The 15000-nt window shown below is 35.6% G+C and overlaps 1 protein-coding gene across 3 annotated transcripts in view; it reads left to right on the top strand.

Moving 5' to 3' along the window:
• LOC127066966 (ribosomal protein S6 kinase beta-1-like) overlaps nucleotides 1–15000 on the top strand; it is a 70636-nt gene that overhangs the window by 13246 nt on the left and 42390 nt on the right. The window contains exon 2 of one of the 3 annotated variants that reach the window (XM_051001345.1): nucleotides 10579–10658. The exons of the other annotated variants lie outside the window; for them this stretch is intronic. The gene's annotated coding sequence lies outside the window, so the exon portion shown is untranslated. The remainder of the gene's footprint in view (nucleotides 1–10578; nucleotides 10659–15000) is intronic. 3 annotated transcript variants of the gene reach the window in all.

The raw sequence follows: 15000 nt of genomic DNA, 5'->3' as shown, positions 1-15000 counted from the left end.
AGTCATAGAAGAAGCCGAGTCTTTCTAGTTATGTTTCATTTATATTATCGATTATAACTAATTCGTATTAGAAAGCAATACTGATCGATTCGTCCTGTCTTTAGTTCGACAGAATTTTTTTTTTTCTTGATACTGAAACATTCTTAGAGATTTTCGATTGGATTTTTAAGTAGCAATATAAAGGACGCTGATCTTTTCGATTTACGTTATTGTTATTGTCGATCGTAATTGATATTAGAAAAAAAGAAAACGATATTAATTAAATATCTATCTACATTTTTTACTCGTTTTTCAGTATCATTCAAGATGTTACTAAATTTTCTTTTTCTTCTTCTCCTTCCATTCGTAGAGATTTCCGGTCGGATTTTTAAGTAACAATAGAAGGAAGCTGAGTCTTCCAATTTACGATATTGCTATTGTCGATTATAAATCGTATTAAAAAAAAATAAATAATAATAAAAATAAAAGAAACGATATTAATTAAACATCTACCTACACTTTCGATTCTTTTTTAAGTATCGCTAAGATCTTACTAAATTTTTTTCCTCTTCCTCTTCTTCTTTATACGTTCGCAGAGATTTCCGGTCGGATTTTGAGCTAACGACAGAAGAAACCTAAATCTTTCAATACTTCTCGATCGTAACGTCGTATTAAATCTCATAAAAAACAACAATTACAAAATAACGATCGATTAACTTATATAACAATAAATAATGAATTAATCTTGCGTTTATACAAATCTTCCTTTTTCCTCTTTTTTCGTCATCCCTTAAAAACTCGTAGAGATTTTCCGGTTGGATTTGAAAAACAATGGAAGAAAAAAGAAGGAAGGAAGGAAAGAAAGAAAGAAAAGAGAAAAACAAAAAAGGAAAATAAGGAAAATAAAGAAAATAAAGAGAAAGAAAAGACAGACAGAGAGAGAGAGAGAGAGAGAGGGGGAGAGAAAGAAAAAAAGAAAGAAAAAAAGAAAGAAAAAAGGAAGAAAGAAAGAAAGAAAGAAAGAAAGAAAGAAAGAAAGAAAGAAAGAAAGGAAAAAAGAAAAAGACGTCGGAGAAACCGAAGGAAAGTATTAGAACGTTTCACTATGGTTGAGTTTAAAAGCAGAGGCCAGCAGCTACGATGGTTCGTTCGTCGTTCGTTCGTTCATTCGTTCGTTCGTTCGTTCGTTCGTTCCGTCTGGCCGTTCTCGTATCTTGCCTCTTGCCACGGAGTGTAGTCGGCTTAGCTCTCCTCTTTCGCGAGTTTTTTTCACTCGACGAACCTCCAGGGAACTGTTTTGCCTGCCGTCGCGTCGTTCCTGCGGCTCCTACTTCTCTCTCTCTCTCTCTTTCTCTCTCTTTCTCTCTCTCTTACTCTTTCTCTCCCTCTATCTCTCTCTCTCTCTTTCTCTCTCTCCCCCTCGACCGAATTTAGAGCGGAGCATGCACGCGTTGCTGCCGGAGACGTAGCTAACAAAAAAGAGAAAACGAAATAGAACTCTCCGAGAGACGTTTTGGAGGCCTCCATATTCTCTCTCTCTCTCTCTCTCTCTCTTTTTCTCTCTTTCTCTTTTTCTCTATCGTTCTCTCTCTCTCTCTCTCTCTCTCTCTCTCTCTTGCTCTCGCTCGTACTCTCGCTCGTACTCTCTCGAATGATCCAACGTGTAGACTATAGTAATTCGATACGTTTCTTTATGAGAAACTTTTGTCAATGTTAAAAATGCAAAGATAACACGTACACTTCTGATCGTTGATAATATTTGAATTATTCCTATATTCAATATCGAAATATTTCGACAGGGGATACAAAGAAGGGATCTCAATCTTCGATTTTATATTCTTTCTTTCTTTCTTTCTTTCTTTCTTTGTTTCTTTCGTTTCTTTTTCTTCTTTTGCGATTGCATTTTATAAGAAAATATTAAAATCGATTAACTTTCTCCGGGATAATCTCGGTCAAAAGGAACAGAAAAGGAAAGAAAGAAAAAAGAGAGGAAGAAAAAAAGAAAGAGAAAAGGAGAAATATTCTCATCGCTAATTAATTAATAATTTTACGTAAGAACGTTGATAATAAACAACGATACTTATTCAACGAATATATTCCTAATTTCGATCATTTCTAATATACACTATCCGAACCCATCTATTTGCAATTGGATTCGATGTTATTTCCTATAGAATAACATACAAAGTGTCAATGAATATGAGTTCTATGGTGATCACGGGCATCATCGAAAATACGATAGGTACTTGTTAGAACAATAATTACCTGCAACATGTCCTAAACGAGGTTATATTATGGAAGAATTAAAAAAAAAAAAAAGAGAAAAAAGTAAAAAAAGAAATAAAAGAAAGAGGGGGAGGGGGAAACGAAATAAAAAAAAAGAAAAAAAGAGTCGTTTCATTTACGATCTCGTTCATGATCGACGGTGATTGCGATTGCCGAGGTGGGAAGGGTAATTTTCTTTTTCAATTTTCGACAAAATTTTCTCGTTGGCGTATCTCGATTTACCTCTCTCTCTCTTTCTCTCATTTTCTCTTCACACACATACACATATACATACATACATACACATATATATATATACATATACAGATATACACGCTGTATATATACCTTATATACATATATATATATTGTGTATATATACTTTATATATATATATATATATATATATATATATATATATTTATATATACAATATACTCTCGTCACTAATCGCATCGATCGCCGGACGCGTACTCGGTCGTTATCGGAAAATATAAGCCAGAATTCAGTGCTGAGACACGATCAAACTCACAATCAGTCGCGCGTAATACATCCCCCTCCTAATTTGTATATCCACTACGAATGAATGGTAGAAACGTCCTTTCCACCCCCCTCGTTTGCCACCCCTTTGATCCCTCCACCCACTTTACCACCACCTAGTCTCTCTTTTTCGCGATCCTCTCTTCTCCTATCCTCTTCTCTTCTCTCTTCTCCTCTCCTCTCCTCTCCTCTCCTCTCCTCTCCTCTACTCTCCTCTCCATTCCATCTACGGATCCTGCCTTTTTTCTCGTGACAGTGTAATATCGGAAAAGTCCATTAGTTAGTGGCTGGTTACGAAGGCTACCGTAAAATGAGAAACGCGAACGGACGTCTGAATTCTTGAAAAATATCGTCCACGCGGTCAGAAAAAAAAAGGATTAATTCGATATATCATAACTCATAAATATTAGTTCCTTCCTTGGAAAGATCGAATAGGATCGATCATTTGATCAATAACGATCGAACGTATCTTCTTTCTTTCTTTCTTTCTTCTTGTTCTTTTGTTTCCATATATATCGATATGTATATGCGAAAAACGCAATCAATTATTTACATATACATGTTGGATTGGTATACGCAAGGTGAGATAATTAATAACTTAATCCTATATAACGTTCTAAACCTAACCTTTCATAATTCGCAGATTAATATATATGTATGTACTTAATATAGTTTATCTGTCTATTTAAGAAATCTTATATTATATTTTATCGCTCAGGAACTTTATCGTTACTTCGTATACAAAGTTCTTTAATCGTCGATTAAAGTATAACTTATATCTAATAAAATATATATTATATCGTACGTATAAGTAATATAACTACGACGTTGTATCTGCTTTATATATAATTTCTTTTATCCTAAATACGATGAAATATTCTCCAAGAATTAATATGATATCTTACGAAGTAATATGTCGAGGAATTAATATAATACGTCGCGAAGTAATATGTTAAAGAATTAATATAATATATTACGTAGTGATATGTTAAGGAATTAATATATATATGAACGAAATATTTTATATAAGAGAAAATATAAAAATTTACCTGATATGGAAATGATGATAATGGCCACACGTCGTAGATACGTACAACACGGACGACACTCCAACTGGAACTAAAGCAATAACTACGTTTCGACGAAACGTTCGTATTAACAAAACACGTCCTTGATCGAGGACAACAGTATCTGTGTTTACGTTTATGTATGTAACATATTATGTTTCTTTGTAAATATCAAGTCGCAGATTCGTCATATATATATATATACGTATTTAGAAAACGTTCAAACAAAATATGTCCTTGATCGGGACAATCACAAATTATTTACATTTAAACTAACGACAACGGATATATAACATATTATATTGCTTTACGAATCTCAAATCGTAATTCTTTATACATCTAAGTACGCGTTTCTAAAACGTTCGCATTAACAAATACGTGTCCTTGACCGGGACAATACACTGTTTATCATTAAACTAACTACGTACGTTGCTTTATACGCAAGTATGGCCCAAGTCGCAATATTTTATTCTATTATATACGTATAATAATTTAAAAAATGCTATGTAATATTTATATTCAAAGTAAATGTAACGAGCTATTTTTTCTTTTTTTCTTTCTCTCTCTGTCTCTTTTTTTTCTTTTCCTTTTTGTTGAAGTTAGAAAAAAATGTTAGAGAGACATATATTCTTTTATATCTTTATTTTTTCATTTTTTTCGAGCGCAATAATACATATGCATTCGCGATCATATTTTTTTCGCAAGCGCCCATGCACAATGCATTATTGCACTTACGAAAAAAATATGATCGCGAATACGTAGTCCACCTTGAATCATTCATCTTTTTTTTCCCCCAATATTTTGTTTTCTAACTTTGTATGAAAAAGACAAAGAAGAAAAAAGAAAGAAAGCAAAAAGACAATTTGTTATACAGTCGTCCGAATCTTCAGATATTTTTTGCAAAATACAAAATACACTAGGCGTACTATCGTTTTTATATACTAATCGTTTTACGAACAATTTTATCGTAATATTATTATTTCACGTGAAACGACAGTGAGGACTCGATGCATGCAGAAAAAAGAAAAAGAAAAGTTTCAATCGAAAAAAAAGAGAGAGAGAAAGGAAGCATTGCAACTGTGCAAAATGCTGCATGCATTATTGCACTTGTGAAAAAAGAATAAAAGAAAAAAAAATATGATCGCGTACGAATACATAATGTCCACCTTGAATCATTCATTTTTCCCTCTAACACATTTTTTCTAACTTCGACGAAAAAAAAAAGAAATAAATAAATAAAAAATAAAGAGATATAAAAATAAAAGAATAAAAAGGGAAAAAATAAAAATGAAAATAAAAAATACGACATGTTGCAGTTGTATATGAGATCATACATATATGTTCGTGCAATATATATATATATGTATATATATATATTATATATATATTATATATGTGTTATATATTATATATATATATTATATATAGATTATATATTATATATATATATATATATATATATATATGTATTATATACACTACAGTTGAAATTCAAAGAATACATTGAAATGAGAGATATATAAACAATCGAAGTAAACATAAGAGAGACAACCTACGAATAATATTGAGTATTATATCGAAAGCAAGTGATATTCAAGTTCAGTTGACTACGACATTTCGCAGAGAGTGGACCAAGAAGATTCCGAAGGCAAGTAACTATATATAGGTATACTAACACATATACATACATACACACATACCGACGTATATATATCTTACATAGGTACATAGACCTTTCTCGCAGTTAACACGCCGAAATCAATAATAGTAATTACGTAGAAAGCTACGCACGTCGTGTGTCGATAATGACTCGTCGTCGTCGTCGTCGTCGTCGTTGTTGTCGTAGTTATAGTAGTCACTCGTGACTCGTGATTCCGTGTGGAGAAAAGATAAAACGCGGATACAGAAAGAGAAAGAAAGAGAGAGAGAGAGGGAGAAAAGGAGAAATTTCTTCTAATAAATAGCAATGTGTTCGATTTAACTTATATAACGTCGTCCATAATTACGAAGCATATTCGACGTTATAAGCCTCTTACTTTAAGATCACAGATGAGTCTTCTGTCTTTTCATAAAATTTTTTATCTCCCTTTGACAATATTATTGGTCGATCTTTTACATTTTTTTGTATAAATTGTCGAACGATCAAGTGATCCTTCGAACGACGACGACGACGACGAAGAAGAAGAAGAAGGAGAAGAAGAAGAAGAAGAAGAAGAAGAAAAGAAAGAAAGGAAGATAAGGAAGATAAGGAAGAGAAGAATGTTGATTAAAAAATCGATATACATACATACATACATATATATATATATATATATATATATATATATATATATATATATATATATATATCGCGTAAGTACTTGCTTGCTTACTTTTCTCTCAAGATATATAAGAGAATTAAAAGAAAAAAAAAAAAGAGAGAGAAAGGTAAAAAGAAACCAAAAAAAAAAATAGAAAAAATGGAGTAACGAAAAAAAGAAAAAGAGGGAAGTAGTGCTTATCATAGCATGCGTTAGATCGAACGGATGTTCCGAGTTTGCGTTTGCGAGTTGATTATAGTTGATCGAACGGTCTGTGGTACCTGCTACACCGGATCGGTATGGTTGGTACCGATGAGTTACGTGAACCAGGAAATCTCTATCTCTATCTCATTCTCTCTTCTCATCATCGCTGCCCTCCCTCCTCCCTTCTTCATGCAAGATGAAGAGTAGAAAGAGGAGAAGCAGCGAGAGAAGGAGGAAATGGAGGTGGAGGAAAAGAAGGATGAGGAGGAAGAGATGTAGGAGATGGTGAAGGAGATGAAGGAGGGGGTGGTGGAGGAGGAAGAGGAGGAGGAGGAGGAGGAGGATGCATTAGAGAAACGACTGGCCTCATCGGGCATCGGCATCGTCGCTTTTTACGATCCTTCTCGTAGGCAGGATGCAAGCTAGCTAGCTAGTCCTCCTCTACCCTACCTCGACCCACCCCATCTCGAACACCCCCCTTCCTCCTCCTTCTCCTCCTCCTCCTTCTCCTCTTCTTCCTCTTCCTCTTCCTCCTCCCCCTTAACTCTTTCTCCACCCTCTTACTTTGCCGATGTAATTTAGATCGGTGCCGAGATGATGCGCCGCTGATTTCTTTTCTAATTAATTCGAATTCTAGCAATTACAGGATCGACAAGGATGGTTTCGGATATCGTTTCTAAGAGTGTAAATTCTCGTCACGATCGAAATTTTTCATATACATATGTATGTTTCTAATAGCATTTTATATGTATATGTATGTGTAATATTTTATATATTTATATTTATATGTGTGTGTGTGTGTGTGTGTGTGTGTGTGTGTGTGTGTGTGTGTGTGTACAAATAAAATATCTAATATATATATATAGAAAGAAAAACAGAGAGATCACGTTTAGTTTGTACGTGTGTACGAATGGAATCAGTATAGAGTATATATTTGAATGTGTGAAGAATACAATGATAAAAGTACGCGTGCGTGTCACGGCGAATAATCTCTTTGAATAGGGTGGTAAATCAGATTTTTATCAAGTAGGTACCTACCCTTTCTCTCTCTCACTCTCTTTCTCTCTCTCTCGTTCTCTCCCTCTCTTTTTAACTCGCTCCGCCTCTCTCCCATTTTTAATCCTCTTCGGTAAGGCTTGCGCTATCGACGATATTGCTGCCTAAAAATCAAGCGTTACTACATTTTGCGCTCACGAATATTAACGTAGACTATTGCATTAGATATTTTTATCACGCTTATACTGTTATCGCTATTAATCAAGAAGGCGTATTGTCATTGACAATATTTTCCGTTCTTCCTTTCCGTCGAGATGGAAGTCAATTATTTTTTACGATATTTTTTCCTCCCCTCCGCCCACTTTTTTTTTATTTTATTTTATTTTATTTTATTTTTTTTTTTTTCATTCTCCCATAGAAGTCGTATGTCACGAAAAACCGAGAGTGAAACAAAATTAAACAGAAAGAAAAATAAAAAAAAAAGAGAGAGAGCGAGAGAGAGAGAGAGACAGAAATAGAAAAAGGAAAAAAAAAGGAAAAGAAGAGAGAAATTGATCGAGCGAGGAAACAAATGTCTCAATCATTTTTTTCCTTGCAGCTCGGCCAGGATGAGAAAGAGAAAGAGAAAGAGGAACATCCTGCTTAGGAATAGAGAAGGAGGTGAAAGAAAGAAGACGAGAACATAGAGCTAGAGAGAGAGACCTAGAGAAAGAGATAGAGAGAGAGAGAAAGAAAGAGAAAGAGAAAGAAAAAGATGAAATAGCGGCATGGACGCAGCCGTTCGTTCTCGGACGACTAGAATTGCGCTTGCAAATCTCGTATCTAACGGGTGTGCGCATCGCTTTTACAAATTCATCGCTCGCGGAGGGCGGGAAAGCCCCGCTTCATTAAAACGCCTGTCAGTCACTTTACGCGAGTGTTCGAAACCGGTTCGAAGGAGAGTTAGCAAGAGAGCGGCTTTCGCAGCAACAGCAACAGCAACAGCAACAGCAACAGCAACGGCAACGGCAACAGCAGTGGCAGTGGCAGCAACGGCAACACTACCATCTCGCTCTCTTTATCTCTTTCTCTCTCGAAGGCGTAACGGAAGCCGCAATAGCCGCACGGATTCTCGTTTTCGCGTTTCTTCTTGTTGTTCTTCTTCTTTCACCTCCTCCTCCTCCTCCTCCTCCACCTCCTCCTCTTCCTTCTCCTTCCCTCTCTCTCTCTCTCTCTCATCCCTCTCTTTTTCTTCTTTTTTCATCTCGTTGCCTCTCTTTCCGCCTCGCAAGCTCCTACAAACACAGAAAACGTTTCCATGCATATACATGCAAAGATACACGTAGTTATCTCTCTCTCTCTCTATATATATATATGTATATATGTGTATATATATATATGCATATATATATATATATATATATATATATATATATATATATATATACACGCATCGACGGGCGTACCTATATAGCTCCGACCGCTCTCTGATAAAATCCCACAAAAATCGAGAAGCCGTTAGCTCGGACTAGCTATGCTAACCGAAAGAGAGAGAGAGAGAGAGAGAGAGAGAGAGAGAGAGAGATAGAGAGAGAGAGAGAAAGAGAGAGAGAGGAAGGTGGGACTCGCCCGTTCGATATAGATTCAGAGTACGGCCTTTATACAGGGTGTACTCGGATAAGGACTTCTTCAATGCCGTTCGATCGATCGGCACGCGCGCGCGCTCGTGCTCCTACGAATATATCGGTCTTCGATAAAACCAATCCTTTCTTTTTTCCACGAGTTTGCACTCAAGATTTACTTATAAGCCACGCTCCGATGAAAAGTTTTTCTTTTTCTCTCTCTCTCTCTCTTTTTCTTTTTTTGCTTCTTTTTTTCTTTCTTTCTTTCTTTCTTTCTCATATCTCTTTTTTTTTCTTTTCCGTTTTTCCCCATTTTTTCCCTCTTCTTTTACTTCTTTCTCTTCTTCTTCTTCTTCTTCTTCTGCTTCTGCTTCTGCTTCTATTACTTCCTCATCTTCTTTTTGCTTCTCCTTTCCTCCCTCTTTTTTATCTCCTATATTTTGCATTTTTTTGTTGTCCTTCCTTACGTAGAAACCCAACCGGTATCATCATTTCTTTTATTCTTAATTTTTCTACACGCGATATATATTTAATGTCTCTTTCTCTTTTCCTTTTTTCTCTCTCTCTTTTTTTTTTTTCGATTACGTCGATTATATTTATAATGTATGTATGTGAAAAGCGTCTTATGTAATTGATCATTCATAATTTTTCATTGTTTTCATTCATAATTTAATACGTTTTCAATTGTTTCTTTTTTATCTAGACGATAAACTACATACGTCGCATAGTTACCTATCCGTTTTTCAAAAAAAAAGAAAATAATAATAATGAAGAAAGAAAAGAAAAATTAAGTTAATTTTGTATTCGGTTTCGGAATATTTCTCTTTCGAAAAATTTCTTCGATCCTTCGTCGTTATGGATGAAATGTAAAATTTTCTAAAAGTATAGGGACAGAAGACAAAGAGAGATAGATAAAGAAAGAGAGAGAACAAGAGAGAGAGAGAGAGAGAGAAGGAATAGCGATGAAAAGGTTTTGAATCTAGGACGAGCTAATATTGTCTCGTGGAAGGAGCGACATTTTAATCGTAAGGAATCGGATCATCGTTCTAAGAGATACCGTTACGAGTGGTTAAGCTCGCACAGAAGGCGATGCTCCGGCGAACCGATATTCTGGTTTTCAGAATGGATATCCTGAACTCGAGCGTTCCAACGATAATTCTTATTATTAGTGATATATCGCCATAGTTATTCCACGGTTGTAATATATTTTTTCTTACTGATTTTTTAACAAACGATTTATTATACTCTGATCGATTTCTTTTCAAATGCGTTTTACAATTTTCATTTTTATCGTTGTAGTATTAGATACACGAATGTTCAAGATAAAATATTTTGTTTATTAACGGATTACAATAATATTTCATATCGTTTTTATTATTTTTATTACATAAACGTATGGATAAGGTACTTATCTATATATTTTTCTATAATTTATTATAGTGATTTATTTGTTTTTCTTGCATGTTTTTCATTTTCCTCGATTCTCTCTCTCTCTCTCTCTCTCTCGATTTATTATATGTATACGTACATATTGTTGCATACACTCGTGTTGGAACAATAAACAAAATTTTATTCTTACCTATCTACGATTATACATGTGCGTATATATGTATATATATGTTTCAGTTCAGAGCGATCTCACGACACGTCTTTACTCTTTGAGTTCCCATTCGAGATAAACGCTTCTTGTTATTTGTAAACAAATCGTAAGTACCTTGAAATTTCTGATATACACACACACACACACACATATATCTAAATATTTAGATACGAGTGTATATGTCGTATAAGAAAGAAATCGAGTTAGTTTTCTTAGTGTCGACTCGATCTTCTAGACATACGTACGTATGTATGTAAATGAAATTAATTTGTGGTAGGACCAGAACCATTCCTAATCTACGAAATCATATCCAAACGATGACGGAAATCCGTCGGAAGGATTCGTCCTCAACGAGTAGTCTGCCAATACCGATTAATTTATTTCCGAGAGCTACTGGCAAGTTTTGCGCGACGATCGTTAAAACCGTTCATTAAAATTCATACGTACCTCGTGAAATCGTGAATTAATTCTTGAAACTTTTATCATGTAAATAGATGAAATTGCATAATTTCCATTTAGAAAAGTTTCACGAGCAAAAGGAAATTACTTCGTTTCTTTTGAAAAACATTATGAAAGAGAGAGAGATAGAGAGAGAGAGAGAGAGAGAGAGAGAGAGAGAGAGAGAGAGAGAGAGTTGACTGGAAGAACAAGAGTGACTCGTGCGCATATATGTTGTATGTTATTACTATTATTATTATTATTATTATTATCGTCATCATTATTATTATTATTATTATTATTATAGAACCAAAGAAAAAAGTATAAATTTCTCGGAATAACGCTTGAAAATCTTACAACTAGTTCATAGAATTTTTTTTCATTTGTATAATAATCGATACAGGTACTCGTCTCGATCGATACAAGCTTTTACATTGGTACAATGTCGATAAAACGATTTTACTTGGGAACATAACCGGACGTTGAGACACGCCTTCTATATTTAACGGACTTAAAAAAATAATACAAGTGTATCGGTTCGAATCTGCGAGCGAGCATCGATCGTAATGCTTCTTCTTTCCGCATGAATTCCGTACGTATCGGCTTTCGATCGGCTCGGGATATGCGATCGCAAACGAGCGTGCGTTCTCTCTTCGTTTTCCTCTCGATCCGATGGCGACGATCGAAGATCATCTTTTTTATGCGTCGCTAAACTGATCTTACGAAGATGTAAGAGACACCGAAAAAAGTTTTATGCGAAGAAAATTGTTTTATAAATAATATTTCAGAAAAATGTCGTATATAAAATTACTCGACCATAAACAGCTTTTATTCGTATAAAAAGAAACACAAATTGTATATTAAAAAAAATATATATATATATATAAAATCGTAAAGAGACAAATTATGAGAGAAATCGTTCGATATCTAAAATTCGTAATGCAATTTCACTTAAAGAAGATAAACATTTTCTAATTTACATCCATAGATATCTATCTGCGTATATAAATGGATTCGAATTGGATTAACGAGGTTAAGCGCGTTTCATCAAGAAAATTGTTTCATAAATGATATTAAAGAATAAAAATAACGTAGTCGGGGATAAATAAAAATTCATTCGTACGAAAAAAGAAAGGGATCGTAAACTATATATTAAAAATAACGTGCTTAATATAATAAAAGTCACAAAGAGATATTCATTCAACGTCTAAAATTATAATCCAATTTCATTTACAGAAAAGAAATACTTCTTTTTTTATACGTGTATATCACACACACATAGATACATACATACATACATATATAAAAGATATACCCATGGGATTAACGAAGTTAGGCGCAGCAGAATGCACGAAGTAGAGACGAAAAGTTGTTTCGTCGGGAGATGGTCGAAGGAGGAACCAAAGGAGAGTGGAAAGAGGGCGGAAAGAGAGAGAGAGAGAGAAAGAGACAGAGCGAGAGAGACAGACAGAGAGACAGAGAGTAAGAAAGAGAGACAGAGACAGAATATGGAGAGAAGATATTCTTGGCAGCGACGACGACGATGCAACAACTGTCCCCATCCGTCATCTCTACGAAGAGGCAAGAGGAGGATGCCCAGGGCCACTCGCTTCTCGAACGGACCGAAGAGAAACGGGAAAACGCTCGTAATCGTCGAGATCTCAGCTAACGACGACGACGACGACGACGACGACGACGACGACGACGACGACGACGACGACGACGACGATGACGACGCCCGACGCCCGACGCCTGACGACGACGACGACGACGACGATCGTTGGAAGCATCTAGACGGTCGAGTTCCTACCAAATCATTAGGACGCGTCTCGTCGACAAAATTTTCCTTGGAGTTCTCGAGAAAAAGATGAAGAGGAAAAGAGAGAGAAAATTTTTCTTCCTCGCTATTTCCAACGCTTCCGGCGATGAGATTTTCATGAACATTTTTCTCTTTTTATTCTCTCCATCGGAGAAGAAAAAACTTCAAATACGAATGGAAAGAAAGATATCATCGTACTTTGATCATAGGAAGGAAGAAAGGAATAGTACGGTCCAACAAGTGGTTCGAAGAGAGTCTATAGAGAGAGAGAGAGAGAGGGAGAGAGAGAGAGGGAGAGAGAGAGAGAAAGAGAGAGAGATATGAAATTGTTTGGCAAATTAAAGTCCCAAGTGGGAACCTAGAGAAAATTACTTAGGGACGTTGAAAACACAACGTTTACAGTTACCCGCTAAACTTCTCGGTAGTAGGTGTATAGAAAGATAGGTTAGAGTTTTGGTGTTCTAGTAATAAATAGAGAGAGAAAGAGAGAGAGAGAGAGTTGAGTGTCGCGAAATAGGGGTATAGAAATAGAGATAAAGATATATAGAGACAAACAAAAAGAAAGAGAGAGAGAGAGAGAGAAGGAAGGAGAGAGAGAGAACAGCTGTAAAACGAGCATCTATCCGTGACAAAATTCATGAGATCTTACTGCTCCTTTTCCGTTTCTCCTTCTTAAGAAGGAGAACTAAGAAGAGGGCACGCGCGGAGAGAAAGGGAAAGAGTGATGGAGGGGTAAAGAGGGATGATGATTGACGCGTGCGTATCTAGCGTAAATAAAAATTGCACCTTTTCTTAGATCATGATCGAGGAGCAATAATTCAATGGATAATACTAAAAAGAAGAAAATAAAGGAGAAGACGATGGAGGAGAAGAAGAAGAAGAAAAAGAAGAAAAAGAAGAAGCAGGATAGAAAAAAGAAAGGTAGAAGAAGACGTAAAAAAAAAAATGAAAGAAAAAAAATGAAAATGAAAGATAGGATAAGATCCTATGGATCTCTTGTTACTCGTAAACGTCCGTCCGTCCCTTGGCAAGTAAGGTACATTGGCTCGTGTTAGATCTACGAAGGCCGAAGGAAGTAGTCCCGACGTATTCGTATTCGATGAAGAGATGAACTCCTTCGAGATCTATAGCCAACGAGAAAAGAGGGAGAGAGAGAGGGAGAGAGAGGGAGAGAGAGAAAGGTGACCGCAAAGACGGGCGTGTCAGTACGCGGGGTGGCAAGCCGGTTAAGCGAGCATACTCTAAAGAAACGCCGATGAGAGAGAGAGAGAGAGAGAGAGAGAGAGACGATGATCGCTCATCTCGATGCGTACACGTGACGCACCCGTCGCGTAAACTCTCTTTGCGCACCTACGTGATCGATGGAGAGAAAGAGAGAGAGAGAAAGAGTGAGGGAGGGAGGGAGAGAGGGAACTAAATAAGATCTAAAGAGAGAAAGAGAGGATCGTACGTTTTTACGACAGAATCGCTGGCACTTCGTCGTGCACGCATCGACGACTCCGCGAATTGAGACAGCGTTATACTGACAACCGGAAAGAGATCTCTCGAAAAAATAAAAAAGAAGAAGAAGAAGAAGAAGACGAAAAAGTAATACAAAAAAAGAATTCGACAACGCGATCTTGATAGATCTATCATTCTTCGTGTTAATCGTTCGATCGCTTTCGGATACGATCAATATCGAGAGATCTAATGTAGTTATACATAAGTACGTATATGTATGTAGATGTATCTAAGGTGGTACATCATGGTCTTTCATTGATTAATTAATTCGCGTACCTTTCGATTCGAATTTTTATTTAATGGAAGATATTTCGATAATAAAATACGTATTAGAGAGAAAGAAAGAGAAATCCTATTATAATTGGCGGGTAAAAAGTTTTTCCAAATTATAACGGTATCGTATCGTATCGTATCGTATCGCAACGTATTAAACAAAAATCTAAAAAGCCCCCTGGTCGATACGATAACAAAGAGAAAAATAATAGAAAAGAAAAGGAATCGTACGTATACGGCATACAAAAGATCCATTTGAACATTGAAACGGATTATATATACACACATACACACACATATATATATATATGCACATATATACACATATATGATAAAAACGATGATAACGCAAACGGAATATATTATAAAATAAATTCCGATAATAATTATATAAAAGAACAAGAGGAAGAATATACAT

Source organism: Vespula vulgaris, chromosome 10 (assembly GCF_905475345.1).
Source record: "Vespula vulgaris chromosome 10, iyVesVulg1.1, whole genome shotgun sequence".
Lineage (NCBI taxonomy): Eukaryota > Metazoa > Arthropoda > Insecta > Hymenoptera > Vespidae > Vespula > Vespula vulgaris.
The sequence above is the reverse complement of the archived record's forward strand: the minus strand, read 5'-3'. Positions and strand labels throughout refer to the sequence as shown.